The sequence below is a fragment of the Urocampus carinirostris genome, chromosome 3 (assembly GCF_059441175.1).
Source record: "Urocampus carinirostris isolate Australia breed hairy pipefish chromosome 3, RoL_Ucar_1.0, whole genome shotgun sequence".
NCBI lineage: Eukaryota > Metazoa > Chordata > Actinopteri > Syngnathiformes > Syngnathidae > Urocampus > Urocampus carinirostris.
Window position 1 is genome coordinate 64,115,308 of NC_142351.1, and position 17,833 is coordinate 64,133,140.

Below are 17,833 nucleotides of genomic sequence, written 5' to 3' on the forward strand. Positions count from 1 at the left end.
TTGTTTTGTTTTTGAATGTCAGAAATGTATATTTGTGAATGTTGAGCTGTTATATTGGTTTCCCTGATGAAAATAAATAATTGAAATGGGTATACATTTGTTTTTTGTTAAGTTGCCTAATAATTATGCACAGTAATAGTCACCTGCACACACAGATATCCTCCTAAAATAGCTAAAACTAAAAAAGCCCCACTCCAACTTCCAAAATATTCAGCTTTGATATTAATGAGACGTTTGGGTTCATTAAGAACATGGTTGTTGTTCAATAATAAAATTAATCCTCAAAAATACAACTTGCCTAATAATTCTGCACTCCCTGTAATTATATCTTTTGTACTTTTATCAATCTTGTATTTTATTTTGAAGTCGTTCCGGCTCTGTACTGATTCCTCTGACGTCACGAATAAACTTTTGCTCTCTCTCTTTTTCCGAAAACTCAACAAGAGGTCGCGTGAGTTTTTTGCCCCCACCATAATGTCGAATTAAACCATATACATGTATTTTATCTGTGCAAATATGGCCACGAAATAGTCATAATAATGATTGACTTTGACAAATGGTGCCGATTACCCGGTTGTTCCGCGTTTTTTTGTTCGATTCGGATGGATTGGGATGTAACAAACAAAGGACCAGATGGTTAGCATACCGAGGTTAGCATCAAAAATCCTTTGGAATCGAGTAGGAACGGGCTTCAACGAACCGGAGTGGTGTACTTGCAGGGGTAAAATGCGTGTATTTAAATACAAATTTGGAATAATTTTAAGAAAAGCCATAAAATGAAAGAAGAAGTTGATAATTGGGGATTCATTAGCGAATTATTAAATTGGTTCGAGGGTTGTGCCTCACCGAGTCAAATATGATTGTGTATGTCCATATATATATATGATACATATATTTATATGTGTGTATGTGTGATTCATATATTGACGAGCCGATTACTGGATTCGAGGATTCGCCTCATCGCTAACGGTGTCGGTAGCCCTGAAACTAGAGGAATGGCCTCGTTTCAGTTGCTGTTAACGGAAAGTTAGACGGCAGTCTTATGATATTGGAATTTGCCACGTATATCATAGAGAGGAAGAGGGCTTAAAGTGGTTCGCTATTGTGAATATATTAAATCTCTACAGTCGGTAGAGTCCCCGATTTAAAATCGTTTTAAAATGAAAAGATAACAAAATACCCTAAGTAGACTACATGGCTTCACGGTGCACCGTCTAAAACTATCTAAACAAAGCCAATTTTGGTGGGCCTTTGTCTTGTCAAATGTTTTATGTTTGTTCAATGTTTTAAATGTTTGTATACTTTCCTGTATTCTTATTTTTCTTGTCTTATGTTTGTCTTGCGCTGGCTTTAATCGTCCCACGTAACTGAAAAGAAAAAAATAGAAAAATACGAGGGAAAATTGCCGCAAACGAGAGAGCGCGTGCATTTTTTAAAAAAAAAAAGAGAAAAAAAGGAAGCGAATTTAAGTGCACATTGCAACGACAGAAACATTTTGTTTTTAACAGTAAGACCGTTTAAAAATGTTGTTTTTGGGTGGAACCGAGAGCACATCGCGTTAGGAATCGAAAACGTTCGTTTTTTGGGAAATCGGCGTTTGACGCTAAGGGTGTACAACATAACGCCTGCGTGCCTAAGGGGTTCCAATAAATATTTTTTTCGGTCCAAATTTTTTTTGTTTTTTCAATTGGAAAACGATAAATTTAGGAGTGGTAAGTTTAGAAAACTTATGTTTGAGTTATTTTAGATGCGTTAAATGAAGTTAATGCCAGAATAACACTTACTAAAGATACAATAATAAAAATAATGATAGAATATTCCGGTTTTCAGTTCAAAATTAGAAAATTAAGGACTGTAAAGACAGGGGAAGTATCAAATTGAGCAAATTGGAATGGATTTTGAGATAAAAGGATTTTTATACAAAATTACCAAAAAAGAGTGAATGAATACTTTATTTTCAATGAATATGGACAGAAAATTCATTGAGTGGAATAAAAATGTTAAAATGACTCGTAGATCAATACACGTCATTTTTACATTTAAACTGGTAAGCTAAAAATGAGTGTTAAAAGGGAAAAGATACTTAAATAAAACAATTTGCTGGAATTTGGGTATGGAAAACTTGCGAAGAAAAGTGAAAAACAACACATTATGTGAGGTTTTTGGAGTTACTCATGGTTTTGAAAAACACTATATAAATGCAAACCATTTATGATAGAATAGAATATACATTTACTGACATAGTTACAAAATGGGTTACAGAAATATTGTTAGGGAACTACCGTGAAAACACTACAAAGGAACTAAAGTAAAGTTTGATTTTACAGCAAAAGTGTTGCACTAACGATGTTTTGAGTTCTAGAATTTTGGTTCTTGTGTCATTTGGACTCAACAACCCGATGAGGAGAAAATAGGATCAGCGAAAGGTAGCACTAATAACATGATGAAGATATTATATGTGCTGAACAATGGTAAGTGAAAACCCAATTTTTATGATATTAAAGGAATATATCAACAATAAGGGCGTTACAGGTGAGATGCAGAAAAGTTTTGAGTTCATATTCGGCCGGTATGAACCATAACTATGATAAGTAATAATAATAATAATAATAATAATAATTTCCTTGTATTGTCATTCTGTGTAACAATGTACACAGAACGAATTGTCGATTGCACCTGACCCGTTGTAGCGAGCCGATGCAGCCGCAGCCAACAGAGGGCGCCGCCGACCACTTTTTAAGTCTTAGGAATGACTCGGCCGGGGCGTGAACCACCGACCTCCCAGTCTCAAAGCGGGCGCCTTACCATCTAGGCTACTGAGCTGGTATAGATCTCATCTTATCAGCTATACTGCTTGTCTTCAATGGGGTGCATGAATGCTGGAGTCCATCACAGCGATCATCGAGCAGCGATTGGAGGACACCCTGAACTGGTTGCAAGCCAATTGCAGGGCACACAAAGATAGACAATTCACTAGCTCATTCACACGTAGGGACAATTTGGACCAGCCAGTCCACTAGAAATGCATGTTGTTGAAAGAGGTAAGTAACCGGATAGCCGGAGGAAACTAACGGAAACAATGAGAACATGTAAGCTCCGCACAAGAGCCCAGTGGCTGGCTTGGAACACACACCTGTTCCCAGGTCCTTAGTAATGCAGTACACGTGCTGGCCAATGCGCCACCGTGCTACACACATATATATATAATATATATATATATGAAACAATTTTAAGACTGAACTATCAATAATGATAATATGATAGGGATTTTGAATTCCCTGTACTAGCTTGCTAAAAGATTTATAGATCTTGGCAAAGTTATGAATCGGTGACAAATATAGTACATATCTGCGTATTCATTCAGTTTTGATCATCGAATTATTAATTTATTTTCTGCATTTGTTGATGGTAATTGCGGATAACAGGCTTGTCTTTTTCCATGTTTCTACTTTCTGTACTTCTTTCTTTAACATCTTAGTACAACATAATTCGTGATGTCAATCATCAAAGTAAATGAGCCGTAAAAGCAAGCTCTCTTTGATGAATTGAATAAGGAAAAAAGCCGTTTGTCTAATAAAAAGACTGACCGTCACTCGACAAGAATTACCCACAACAATGACGTAATCTCGAAGCGACGAGATCTCGTTAGCTAAGATCGGCGTGCAGGAAAATAAAAACTCGTATAGCAAAACCAAAATAATGATAAGGCTTGTAATGCGTTAAATCTTTGTTAAAGAGTAACTAAATGATAATGACAACTTAAAGGGAAACCGAACTAATCATTTCTTGTTGAATATGCGAATAGCAAAAGGGTAATAACTAAGACATGTAGTTTTGCTCCTGATAAAGCAGGGACGAAAAAAGCAATGAAGATGACTGGAAAACCGTCCATAATTTTAGTGTTCATCTTCTCGTTCGTAAATGGACAAATTCAAAAGAGGCGTAATATGTAAAGGTTATTTCCTTAGTTGTTCTCCTATTCAATAGTAGATTACTCTCAATAAAATAATGCAGGAACCATTTCAAATAATCAAAATTTTGAAGGAAGTTTGAAAATGACGACAAATTAACACAGAAAAGAAGAATTCGAGACTAGAAATCATAACGTAGCTGAAGCTATTTCAGTCACTGAATCTATTTTTTTCTTTTAAACAGGAAAAAGAGAAACAAGTAGTAATAGTTGGACCAGATCGTTAATTTGTTTAGCTTTAATCACAAGGGATCTCGAAAGGATGCTTAGAACGAAGACTAGTGCGTAGAAACAAAGATTGTTGCGCAGAATAAAAGATAATGAATAAACAAAATAGATACACTCAACAACATAATTCATAAGTGACGAGTATGTATTGTTCTATATTGAATCAATAAAAGATTGATTATGGTTACAGAGAGAAGAAAATACAATTAGAGAAGTTATGACATTAAGTTCGATTTGGCATTTTTTGAGAAATTTTTGTTGATCTTTTGAGATTTTTGATGTTTAGTGTGAGGGTTTGGAATTTTGACAAATTTAGCCCAAAGGAAATTGGGAGGACAATTGATTACACACTGAATTTTTTTAGAATGAGTGTTACGATTGACAAGTGGTAAACAAATGTATAACAAATACTGACTTATGGTTTGGTTAAGTTAAAAGGAAACGGTTTCTATGGAAGAGCATTTTTAGAAGACAATGAGAAACTGATCAATCTTGAAAAGGGTCATAGGAAATAAAAGTAAAGGACTAGTTGATTTCGAGACATATCATGCTAATTTAAAAATAATTGCATGGGAAATAAATGGATAGAAATGGATTAAACAAAGATAATGTCTACTAGTACTTAAATTTAGAGAAAAATTTAAGACATTGAATAATCCGGCCAATTTACTAAAAAAATCCCAGTACGTAAGCACAGTGGAATTAACGAGACTCTTAAGTGACAGTGAATTCCATAAAAAGACTCTTTCCTTTCTTTTTAAAAGTCCGTGGACTCTTCAAAGGACATACCACCCTGTCAAAAAGAAATCATGGACAAAAATCATTTGCTGAAAGAGCCAAAGACATCAGTCATCCATTATCTGCGCCGCTTATCAACAGCGAGGCCAAGGGAGTGAGATGGAGCACATCCCAGCTACGCTCATCAACAACGACATCAAGGGAGTGATGGGGCACATCCCAGCTGCTTTTCAGACAGCTAACAGGAGATTCCTGCAGTCGTTACCAGTGAAATTGACAAAAAAGTCAATAAAGTCATTTTGTGTTTGACATGGACACATTTTTGAAAAACTATTTTTGATGGGCCAAAAGCAACATTCAAATGGTGAATGAAATGTGGAATAAGCAAATCAAAAGACTGAAAGACAACAACATTCAAGAATACGTCTGCTTGAAGTTATATAGAGTCTTGTTAATACAAAGTGTAAATGTATTTGAGGAAGATTGATAAATTCATCTTGCAAATTTATAAATGTGTCTGATTTCACTCCTATTCATAGATTGTGAACTTAGGTTTTAACTCAGGGGGGAAGTTGAGACATTCCGTAAAATATAAGTTAAAACCTAGTTTTTTCCGCAATTGATGAAAAATTGTCTTCTGAATAAGCTCTCCATATAACTGTTTTTTGAGATTCAAATTACGAAATTTGGACGGATAGAAAAATATTACACAGAAGAAATGTTGTAATATAACATAATTTACAATGTTTGTCAAATTGATGAACAAAAATCAATTAAAATAACCGTTTACCAGTAGAAAATCGCCCACATTGAGAACATTTTTGGATGGTATTTTTCATTTTTGGCAAAATCATTCACTTTGAGCGTGAATTACCTGCTTTCTTTGCAAAATACTGTTATTTTGAACAAATGTACTTACTGAAAAGATAATACATAGGTTATGATTTTTACAAAAGGAAAAACAAAGAGTGAATCATAACAATAAAAACGTCTTTTCTTGGGTTAAATTGATAATTTAACAATCTATCTTGGTCATCTACCTCGAGGGGAATGGCCAGCAGCAAGATAACACATTGAAAATCAAAAGAAAATGCAAATAAAAAGTGCATACAAATTTTTCTTCGAATATGATCAATCCACAAAAAAGAAAAAAATCAATCACTCAAATCAGGGTAAACTATTCTGACAGATAATGGTTAAACTGATTCAGTGACTAGATTTAGTGAAAAAGCAAAATTTGAAATTTAGAACTAACAATTTAAAAAATAAATTGTTTATCTTCGAGTTGGAATTCTGGGATAAAATGCTCAAAATGGATAGGGAAACTTATAGTGGGGATTTTGATTTTCACTTATAATAAATATAAAGACAACTTAAGAAAATATACAAATCTATAAATGAATTTGTTGTTTTTTTTAATTTGTTTTGAGCCATAAAGTCTCAATAGGGGGGAAGAAAGGCATAGAATAAACTACTACAAAAATTTTTTTTAAGTCTAGTCTTTTTTCCATCTATAGCTTTCCCTGAATATTCAGTTCTATGGTATTGATTTATGCTTCTCATCCATACAGGAGAAGGTGACCCCTGCTGATCAGATGATGGAGTTCTGTCAGCCCAGGGAGCGTCAAACTTAACTTCTTCCCAAGGCCAGAGGTCAGGACTCTGGGGAGTGTGCCAGCACCTTCGCCATCAGCTATGTCTACACACGTCCGAGGCCATTATCATCCACAAGCAACATGTCATCACGCCAGGAGGCGTGGGGATCCTAACGGTGGCCATGCTCATGAAAAACGGCATCAAAGCCGCCAATAGTGCCCAAATCTATTCACCCGAAAGAATAGGTATCGGACTCTTCAATGAGACCTAGAGAAATGGTGGTCGTAAAAGTACCAAAATAAGATGGTTTTGTTGAAAACTTAGGATTTTGCGGACTGCTTTGATACATAGGTATCAGCAACCACACATCACACAATTTCACTGATAATAACCAGATATTCCACAACTATAAACATAGTTACTGGGTTAATCGAAACTAACACTGATTAATTGATTAATTCTTTGAAATTTTTGTTTATTCTCTAACATACTTGCTAGGTCAAAGAACTTGACAATTGAGCTAACATAAGAGAATGTTTTTTCACATGAATCAGATCATAGAATGAACGTATAATGAAAAGAAATATCAAGGTTTTTCTGATGCGTTTCAACATTAGGTCACAAACTTGATGAAGGAACAATCAGGGTAACAGGCGATATAATGTTTTTGATTTTGGGTTTTATTCCTATAGTGAGACATCCACACATCTTAACGATGCTGGTTGTCATATTGCTATAATTTAAAACAATATTTTTCCTAAGGGTTTTAGAGGTTTGTTTATGCATACAATTCTTTGATAAATTGGCACCATGCATTCTAACCTCTTGCCTAACTAGTGATGCTACAGTTTCGAAAATCATTTTGGGGATCTTTTCATTCTGTTTATCTTAATTCTCGCGGTTTCCATTAATAACCTTGGAGTTAGCGATTGCTTAACTGGAGATTTTTTCACTTTTAAACTTTTTCACCTTTTTGTTTTTGTTCGTTTTAGTTGGCCAACTTTTTTATGCTTTTGTCCGTGTTTGTTTTATCCTGTTTTTCCCAGCAAGAGACATTCCTTGGAGGCGAGAAAGTTTTTTCTTTTGTTGAAGGTTTTTTTACTCCTCCGTGTGATTACCAATCTATTTTTTAAAATTCTTCGAGATTAACAACAGGGGGGAAATGTCAGGTTTTTAATGTAAATCTCTTGATTTTATGTCTCAAGGTAATCAGCTTGTTTTTATATTACTAAATATAAAAAAAATGTTTCTCATACAAACACACACATAAAGTAACGTCTCAACAATGAGTGTAATTATATCTTTTGTACTTTTATCAATCTTGTATTTTATTTTGAAGTCGTTCCGGCTCTGTACTGATTCCTCTGACGTCACGAATAAACTTTTGCTCTCTCTCTTTTTCCGAAAACTCAACAAGAGGTCGCGTGAGTTTTTTGCCCCCACCATAATGTCGAATTAAACCATAAACATGTATTTTATCTGTGCAAATATGGCCACGAAATAGTCATAATAATGATTGACTTTGACATTCACATTCATCTTTTTCGGCCAATTGCAGGGTTTGTTTTGCCCCGTTAGCCTATCAGAGCCTGTAAATGATAAAAAGGATCCGCCCCCTTTACCTCAGAATAACTTTAGCCAATAGTGATTGATTCAAATGATGATTGACACATTGGTTAGCCAATGAAACGCTGGTATATAAATCCCATCATACACCGCGGACTACTTCACGTTCGGGGGAAAATCTAGTCGCATTTGATGGGATACTGACAGTTTGCATTAGTTGCAAGACTTTGCGACACACCATTGAGCCATATATAAGGCGCACTGTATTATAAGGCGCATGGTCAGCTTTTGAAAAAAATTAAGACTTTTAGGTGAAAAAGTTCAATTTACAATCAAAAGAGGCAAATATCATTTTTCCTCCAGCTTCGACTGTGGTCTGTTATGAAAGGATCGATTAGAAAATACCAAAAAATCAAATCCCTATTTTTTTCCCTCCTGGCCCAGCTGCTCTGCCATTTTTTACAACCCAATGCAAACCGCATCATTAAAGGTTTGCCCAGCCCTGGTCTTGATCCTCATGCCTTGCCGCAAATTCTGATTTACTTTTTATTGTACTTTCCCTCAAACCTTTCCAGCAAAACTTCCTCCGACATGCTTGTGCTTAATGTTCTTTAACTCCTCGTTAGGGCCCGGTCACACAGCCGTTTGCGTCTGTATCGAGGCTGAATCATGGCCAGAAATTTCTGCCTGTGAAGCAGACGCTATTGAACGCTTTGAGATCGCCATACAGATGAGATACAGCAGTGCTTTACACGCGGTCGGAAATTCACACGCGGTTGGCAGCGCGAAAAAGTTTTGCGCTGCTCAAAACTTTAGGGCCCGGTCACCCAGCCTTTCACAGGCGTATCGAGGGGGGGGGGTTTAAGGGTTATTTTTCTATCTTCGTTATTCATTATCCATTAACCGTTATCGCGCTGCAAAGCCTAGGGGCCGGGCCTCTTACTCTCAGCCAAAAGGCCAAGCTAAAGGGGGTTTTTAAGGGTTATTGTTCTATCTTTGTTATTCATTATCCATTATCCGTTATCGGTCAGTTCATAATACGCTACAAAGCCTAGGAGCCGGGACACTTACTCTCAGCCAAAAGGCCAAGCTAAGGTCCTAGCCCAAAAGCCTTGCTGCGATCATTGCGAATGCACCGTTCCCGGATGTTATGCAATACCGGGCCGATGCGTGGAGTGGACAGAGCAAGCTCCTGGTGTCGCCATATTCCTCAGAATCGGCTGAACCACGGCCAGAAATTTCTGCTCGTGAAGCAGACGCTGTTGGACGCTTTGAGATCGCCATATAGACGAGATACAGCAGTGCTTTACTCGCAGTCGGAAATTCACACGCGGTTGGCCGCGCGAAAAAGTTTTGCGCTGCTCAAAACTTTAGACCACGTGTTAACCGCGGGCGGCACACGTGGTACACACGAGGTAATGACGTGGAAATGACGCGAAACAACGTGCTATGGCCGCGGCCAGGGCGTGGTTACACGTGGGTAGGACGCGAAATTTCAGCGGGTAATCGTGGGTGGAGCACGGTCATAGCATGTTCTGTGCCTGTATCGCGGTGTTATTAAGTGAAATTAGCGTGTTACGCGTGTGACGGTCAAACGCCTTTCTCCGCATATATACAGCGTGATTTGCCGAGCACACGTCAGTTGTGCTCGAGACGTCAAGGGGTGAACATGGATCCCCGTCACCGTAGTGACCTCGTCTTATTCCATTTTTATTTCTTGACATTTCTTTTCATTTCATAACAAGATAATAAAAAAAAAAAGAAAAACTATTACAATAATAACATATTGGCTTCTTCGGTGCCATAGCTTGAAATCTTGATCTTCACGGGACTGTGTCTTGAGCGGTTATGATTTCTACAGCCCGGTGTTATGCCGAGAAATGCATCCCTGCCGAGATTTGCATCCCCTCTGTCAGGTTTTCAATGTAAATCTCTTGATTTTCTGTCTCAAGGTAATTAGCTTGTTTTTATATTACTAAATATAAAAACAATGTTTCTCATACAAACACACACATAAAGTAACGTTTCAACAATGAGTGTAATTATATCTCTTGTACTTTTATCAATCTTGTATTCTTTTATTTTGAAGTCGTGTTCTGGCTCTGTACTGATTCCTCTGACGTCACAAATAAACTTTCCCTCTCTCTCTTTTCGGGAACTCAGCCATGAAGGAGCGTAAGTTTTTGTTCCCACCATCATGTCGAATTAAACCATATACATGTATTTTATCTGTGCAAATATGGCCACGAAATAGTCATAATAATGATTGACTTTAACACCTCGCTACTACAACCACTTTTACCTCGTTTTATCTCACTTTTAGGGAATGTAATGGCGAACATATAACCAAATCCACTTCGTCTTGCATTTGTTGGGAATGTAATACAACTTAAACCATTCCGTCTTTGTTTTTGTTGTGAACGTAATCGAACGGTAATGCACACCGTATATAAATCACTTTTGAGAACTGTTATGCACTCTACCGTAAAGCTTATTATGCAGAAATAAGCTTTATGGTAGAGTGCATAACAGTTTCAATACGAACGATTTGAATAGAAAAAGGCAAAATAAACATGTTACCTGCTCTGGGTCTTTTCTTTTGCAGTCAAAATATCCCATTCTGAAATCCAATTACAGCAAATAAGTGAAACACAACGAGGACTACTTATGAATGTTTTAAAGTGTTTAGGCGCATTTAGTGAAATGATTATAAGTTATTGTTTCGGGAAAATAGAAAGAGGAAACTATTGTGGGATGACTACTGCAGGCTTTTTTTTTTAATTCTCGAAATATTTGAATTTCATGTTCATTACTTAATTACAATCTGCCAGCATTTTTAATGACCCAAATACAGTAATGCGAGCAACTATATAGTTGAACAAATAGGTGTTGAACCAAAAAAATCGAGTCATTTTTGCGCCGATGTTCAAACACAAAATCGGAACTTGAACAAACCCAAATAGAGCAGAATGGGTGACAGAGGGAGATGAGCAGCAATCTTGGCTACCCATACCTTGTCCGATTGCATAATTCCAAGACCAGTCAACAGAGTAAGAACATACTGTAATTGATTGTGATTATGTGTGTTTTATTACCTTTTTTGACAATGATAATAATGGGTCCCAAGTAAGTTAGAGAAAAGGGAAAGAAAAATAGCTCAACAGTTAGAACTATGATCATGTTAAAGAAGGAAATTATTGCGAAATACAGGAACTGTGTACGAGAGTCTGCAATTGCACCGTTGCCTAAAGGCACACTAAATGCTTTGAAATAGTTTAATATTTTTATCTCTATCATGTTTTATATTTTTATCTATATGTTTTATAATTCACACAGAGCTTGCTAGGACCTTAACTAAAGCCAGGACCTTAACTTGGCCTTTATAGCTTGGCCTTGATGCCAAGTCCTTAGCTTGGCCTTTGCCATGATCTTTGATTTTTGCATTCCGGAGATGGAATAAGAGCTTGCTCTGTCCACTCCACGCATCGGCCCGGTATTGCAGTACCTCCGGGAACGGTGCATTCGCAATGATCGCAGCAAGGCTTTAGGGCTAGGACCTTAGCTTGGCCTTTTGGCTGAGAGTAAGTGTCCCGGCTCCTAGGCTTTGTAGCGTATTATGAACTGACCGATAACGGATAATGGATAATGAATAACTAAGATAGAACAATAACCCTTAAAAACCCCAAAACCCCCGTCTTAGTTTCAAATAGCATAGCATATTAGCTTGGCCTTTTGGCTGAGAGTAAGAGTCCCGGCTCCTAGGCTTTGCAGCGTATTATGAACTGACCGATAACTGATAATGGATAATGAATAAAGAAGACAGAACAATAACCCTTAAAAAATCCCCCCCACACCTTTTCTGTTGTTGTTGGACTGTGTACTTCATACTGTGGTTCTGAATTGATTGAGGAACTGGTAATAGACTGTGGCTTAAAGGGAACGATGCAATACCACCGATAGTTTCTAGAAGTTCTGGATTTGTCTATCATCCAGAAGTTCCCCAAAATACAGCAATGCTGTAAGTTTGATTTTTGCAATCGGGAGATGGAATAAGAGCTTGATCTGTCCACTCCATCCATCGGCCCGGTATTGCAGTACCTCCGGGAACGGTGCATTCGCACTGATCGCTGCTTGGCTCTGTGGCTAGGACCTTGACTCAGCCTCTTGGCTGAGAGCAAGTGTCTCGGCCCCTTGGCTTTGTAGCGTATTATGATTTGACCGATAACGGATAATGGATGATTGATAAAGAATATAGAACAATAAACCTTACAAACCCCAAACACCATTTGAAAAATTATCATTGTTTAAGTACAAGTTTCATTTATATTTTGGGTAATTTGCAATTGAACCCATAAAAATGAATATCATTATTATGCATGGGAAAATTATTTTAGCACTCAAACAATTGGGTGTTTAAACACCCATCCCAAACGGTTTATGGTCGAGTACGGAGATACTATATAAGTCACACTGGAGTATATGTCGCACTTTAGGGGGAAGTTCCATCCATCCATTATCTGCACCGCTTATCCTCAGTAGGGTCGCAGGGGTGCTGGAAACCATCCCAGCTATCTTCGGGCAATGGGCAGGGGACACCCTGAACTGGTTGCCAGCCAGTCGCAGGGCACACAAGGACAGACAACTCACTCGCTCATCCACACCTTGGGACAATTTGGACCGTCCAATTAACCTGAAATGCATGTTTTTGGAATGTGGGAGGAAACCGGAGTGCCCGGAGGAAACCCACGCTAGCACGTGGAGAACATGCAAACTCCACACAGGAGGTTCGATCTCATGACCTCAGAACTGTGCCGCACACGCGCTTACCACTGCCCCACCGTGCTGCCCAAGGGGGAAGTTAATTTGATAAACTCAAACATCACAATTACACAAATTAGCATTCCATGTTATTGAAAGGTTATAAATGATTTGATTGATATTGTCTTATCATCTGTCAATATCTGTTTTTGTCAAACCGGCCAATGAAAGAAGAATGTTGGAACAAAAATGATCTTTGTTGTTAAAATTCAATGCTACCCTGGCTAGTGCCCTGGATTCAGTAGCGCCCATCCGGCTTAAATCACGACCTAAAAGACGCACGCCTTGGTTTAATGATGAAACTAGATCCCTTAAACGAGAATGCAGGAAATCTGAAAGAAAATGGCGCGCTACCAAGCTTGAAGTTTTCCATCAAATCTGGTGTAATAGTTTGTTGAAGTATAAAGCGGCCCTGGCCTCTGCAAAATCAGCCTACCTTTCGAAGGTGATTGCGTCACAAAAGAACAATCCCAAGGTCCTTTTCGACACTGTAGCATCGCTTACAAGGCAACAGACTATCCCAGATAGCTCCACTCATTCTGCCCACGACATAATGGTCTTCTTTACTAAGAAGATCCAAAGCATACAGGAAGAAATCGCTAAAGACAGAATTAATTCAACACATACTAAAGCACTCAAATCTATAGATGCACGACATGGTGGCTGTCCAGGGATTTTGTCCCGTTTTAGTGAACTGTCACTCGATAATCTTAAACAGATGGTGAATACGGCCAAACCGACGACTTGCCAGTTCGACCCCCTTCCAGGTTCACTTATGAAAGGTGTCTTTGCCGTTCTTGCACCTTCAGTTCTAAATATTTTAAACATATCACTCTCCTCCCGTGACTTATTCTCTAAAGCCGCTGTGAACATCGACAATTGCCACATCACACAGAGAGACTCACTTAAAAATTTAGGTGTCATTTTCGACCCCGATCTGTCCTTTCAAACACATGTGAAGAAAATTACTAGAACCGCTTTCTTCCATCTCCATAACATTGCTAAATTTCGTCCTATACTTTCTCAGTCGGATGCGGAAATTATAATTCACGCGTTTGTTACCTCCCATCTCGATTACTGTAATGCACTACTTTCTGGTCTTCCGATGACCAGACTCAAGAGTCTTTAGCTGGTACAAAATGCTGCAGCGAGGCTTTTAACTAGGACAAAAAACTACGATCACATCACCCCAATTTTGGCTAACCTGCATTGGCTCCCAGTTAGCCTAAGATGCGATTTTAAGGTTCTCCTATTACTATACAAAATCATACATGGACTTTCCCCCTCATATCTTTCAGATCTGATTTCCCCCTGGTGATCCCAAGAGCAAAGAAGTGTTCTGCTGGTTCGAGAGCGTTCTCCATCCGGGCACCGGTGCTGTGGAATGCTCTTCCCCCTGAGATCCGATCTGCAACCTCAGTGGAAATGTTTAAATCTATGCTTAAAACTCACTTCTACTCTATAGCATACGAATAACCTAAACTTCTTATATGTAATAACTCGTGAAGCCCTTTGAGACTATTTGTGATTAAGGGCTATACAAATAAAAATGACTTGACTTGACTTGACTTAAAATAACCAATGTTAAATCAACATGAAACTAAAATCAATATTCATAGATAACGACCAATAATAAACAATCCAACTCACAAAATGTAAAAATGAGAGATCAAAGATATTTTACAAACCAACCAACATAGGTTTTATAAAAAAAAGGCCTGAGACGATTCAGATGAAAAAGCTTTAGCTTCCTGTGAGCCACCAGGAACTTCCTGTTGCCTTACCGCAAACAGACGGGACAGCCGAGAAATTGGCCAATGAGCTTCAAGCGGGAAGTCTGCCTGATGGCCTCAAGGAGAAACGTCACAATGAAACACAAAAAGTTCATCTGAGGATACTTGAACACGAGGGGAGGGAGCTAAGCCACTCCCATCTCTCACGTTAGCGTCCTCTCTCTTCTGTCTTTCTCTTGCCACCCATATAAAAGACGGTAAACTTAAAAAAATGGATTTGTCTCTAACTGGGAGAGCAGATCGTATCTGTCATCCTCCGAATCCTATTAGTGTATATACAAAATTAGGATTTATATCCAGAAATTATATAATAGTTTACAGAAACAGAACAACCAAGTTTACGAGGAGCTTCATAATTCAAAGACATCAAAGCTACTGTAACACCGGCTCAATGACGCATCCCTGCTAAATAATATTGAAATACTAACTAAAACTCAATGAACAAGACAGGAAACAGAGAAGAGGCAGGATATATTGGAATACCAAGTGCTTCTAAATTGACAAAACACAAAAGCTTGATGCAGTATGTATTGGAATACCAAGTGCTTCAAAATTAAAAAAACACAAAAGCACAAGGAACAGGGGAACATGCGTGGATAGAACTGCTACATTAGGTTCCAACACCAACCAGCTGTAACATAAAAAAACAAGAAAGGAGGACAATATAATTCACATTCCCCCACAGGAACAAAACAATGAGAGTGCCTTGACAATGAGACCATGCAACATTTACGTAGCTGTAAATGAACAAAAACATTAAAAAATAAGACAAAGAAGGATATACCTATTGAAACACTAACTAGCTCAACTAAACATGAAAAGCGAATGGTGGAAGGACATGGTGGAATACAAATTGGTTCTAAATGAACAAACATGAAAGGAATAGGGCACAGAGAACATACTCACGCGTGGGTACACCAACCACATAATGTTCCAACACCAAACAGCTCTAACAGACGAAAACTTGAAAATAACACAATGCAGATATGTTGGAACACAAACTCAAAATGAACAAAACATGATAGAAAAAGACAGGACATTTTCGGACACTAACAAAAGAAATGATGAAAGGAAGTTATTGCGGCATATGCCGAAATACCAACTAGTTAGCACAGAACAAAACATGAAAATGGGACGGCACTGGATACGTTCCTGCAAGCTGACAACACCAAGAACGCCATGGTGAAAAGACTGAAATATATAGCTGGAACAGTAACTTACTCTAACCGGACAAAAACATAAAAGAAAGACATTGCTGGGTATGTTGGATGCTAACTAAATATAAACATTGAGGATGACAACATGGGATTTGTGGAACAAAAACTAACTGAACATAAATATAGAAGGAAGAAGATACATGATGTTTGGACACTAACTAACTGCACAAAACATAAAACAAAGGTGAAGCAGGAAAATGTTCTCAAATGGCCAAAGAATAATAACTAACAAATATTTGGAATCTGCAACAGCTCTTATACACTCCCAATATTTATTTGTGAAATATGTTGCTAGGTCCTCTTCTTTTCATATTTGTTCTGTTATAATTTGTGGTTAGTCCACCATATCGTGCATTACCTTCCTTTCATGTTTTCTTTAACTATCTTACGTTTCAAAATAATCTGTAGTGTTTATTTCATTAAGATCTTGTAACATCTTATCCTTAAAACACCTTAATCACCAAAATCTGACAAAAAGCACCATAACACAGAACATGACCGTACAGAAAGCAATGAACTTGAAAGTTTGTTGCCAAAATTGTGCAATATGGACAAACGCTCACCGTATCTGCCCTTTTCAAACACATGGCGCTAGGACGCCATCTTAGATTCCAAGACATCATTTAAACCACGAGAAATAAGGTTTGCAAGCAAAACGATCGCTGATTTTTTCTATGTCAGCTGTGTTCAACTTTCCTCGATTTCATCATTCAAACGATGTGCACAACAAACATTCCAGTTTCCAGTGTTCAAAAATGGTCACGCCCTACTAAGAAACGTGTTTGTTTATCAAAAAAAAAAAATGGTCACTCTGTGTTACTTATCACAACTCCTCAAGATGATAAGAGAGCCACCAGGCAAACCAAGTTCATGTGAGGTTAACTTGACGTTGTGTAAAAAGTTAGCAAACAGATCTGTACTTGTGCCCGCCATTAAATGCCATAACACCTGTTTGTTATGGAAAATTGCAGACGAAGTACAAAGCAAAAGAGGAAGGCGGTGTCACAGACCAGATCCAAGAGAGTGTAAAGGGACAGAGAGATGGCGGGAAAGCTCGAGTCTCTGAGATTGAAAAAAGTTTCTCCCAGTTCTATGTCCGGCCAAAATGGCTGAGTACGTTAAGGCGGCGTGACCCAGGATGGACAAACTCAGAGAAACATCATCCCGTAAAAATCAGTAATAGAGACAAGGGGGGGAAATACCTGAAAGCCCATATACCGGTGGAGATCTAGGCCTGAGAACCGGACGAGACGAGGACCATGGTGGAAAAAGAAAGGACCTCAGCATGTTCTCCTGAAAGCTACACCCACTTTTTCCCACAATCCTCTCATCTTGACATGAAACACAGCCTTACAAACATACGGACCAGAGAGTAACGTAAAACGAAATGGCTGGTAAACTGAGAGCGTCCAGATGCCGTGGTGGTAAATGCGATTGATATCGCCAGCCTCCGGATCGCCTTTGCTGACTGCCCACTTTGGCAGCACTGCCAAGAGGGAAAGAGAGCGAAGGGAGGGCGGCAGTACAGACACAGAAAGAGGAAGGGAGGGAAGTGCTGCCGCCGCAGACGACCAGTAAGGGAGGAGGAGTTGATGAGGGGAAGCGTGTTAAGAAAGAATGTTAGAGTACTAAGTCACGTGGACTACGTGTGCAGATGAAACCACAAGGAACAAGAGACCGGTTCCTGGAGATGTCCACCCTGGACAGTTGCAGTCAACCTCACTCCTTTAAGAACAACAACCAACCTCACATGCCAGAAGAACATTAGCTGACCAATCTGAGCTCACGGTCAGCCTGACATCATTTGAAAATTTGGAGAAAACGGGAAAGTGTTCTTTATTCTCCAACTTTTTTCAAGTACCTAAGAACGACATTGGATGTCCTGTACTGTGCAACAAATCTACTTT

General features: G+C 38.4%; 1 long non-coding RNA gene and 2 pseudogenes across 4 annotated transcripts in view; 2 read left to right on the forward strand and 1 right to left on the reverse strand.

Annotated features, from left to right (window-relative positions):
* The window catches only part of LOC148370437 (uncharacterized), a 75,541-nt gene that overhangs the window by 55,835 nt on the left and 1,873 nt on the right, over positions 1-17,833 (reverse strand). For 3 of the 4 annotated variants that reach the window (XR_015850135.1, XR_015850138.1, XR_015850137.1), the window contains exon 1: positions 17,129-17,426. The exons of the other annotated variant lie outside the window; for it this stretch is intronic. This is a non-coding gene — a long non-coding RNA (uncharacterized LOC148370437). Of the gene's footprint in view, positions 1-17,128; positions 17,427-17,833 lie in introns of those variants that run through there. 4 annotated transcript variants of the gene reach the window in all.
* On the forward strand, positions 11,481-11,625 carry LOC148370439 (U2 spliceosomal RNA; annotated as a pseudogene).
* LOC148370440 (U2 spliceosomal RNA) lies at positions 12,055-12,218 on the forward strand (annotated as a pseudogene).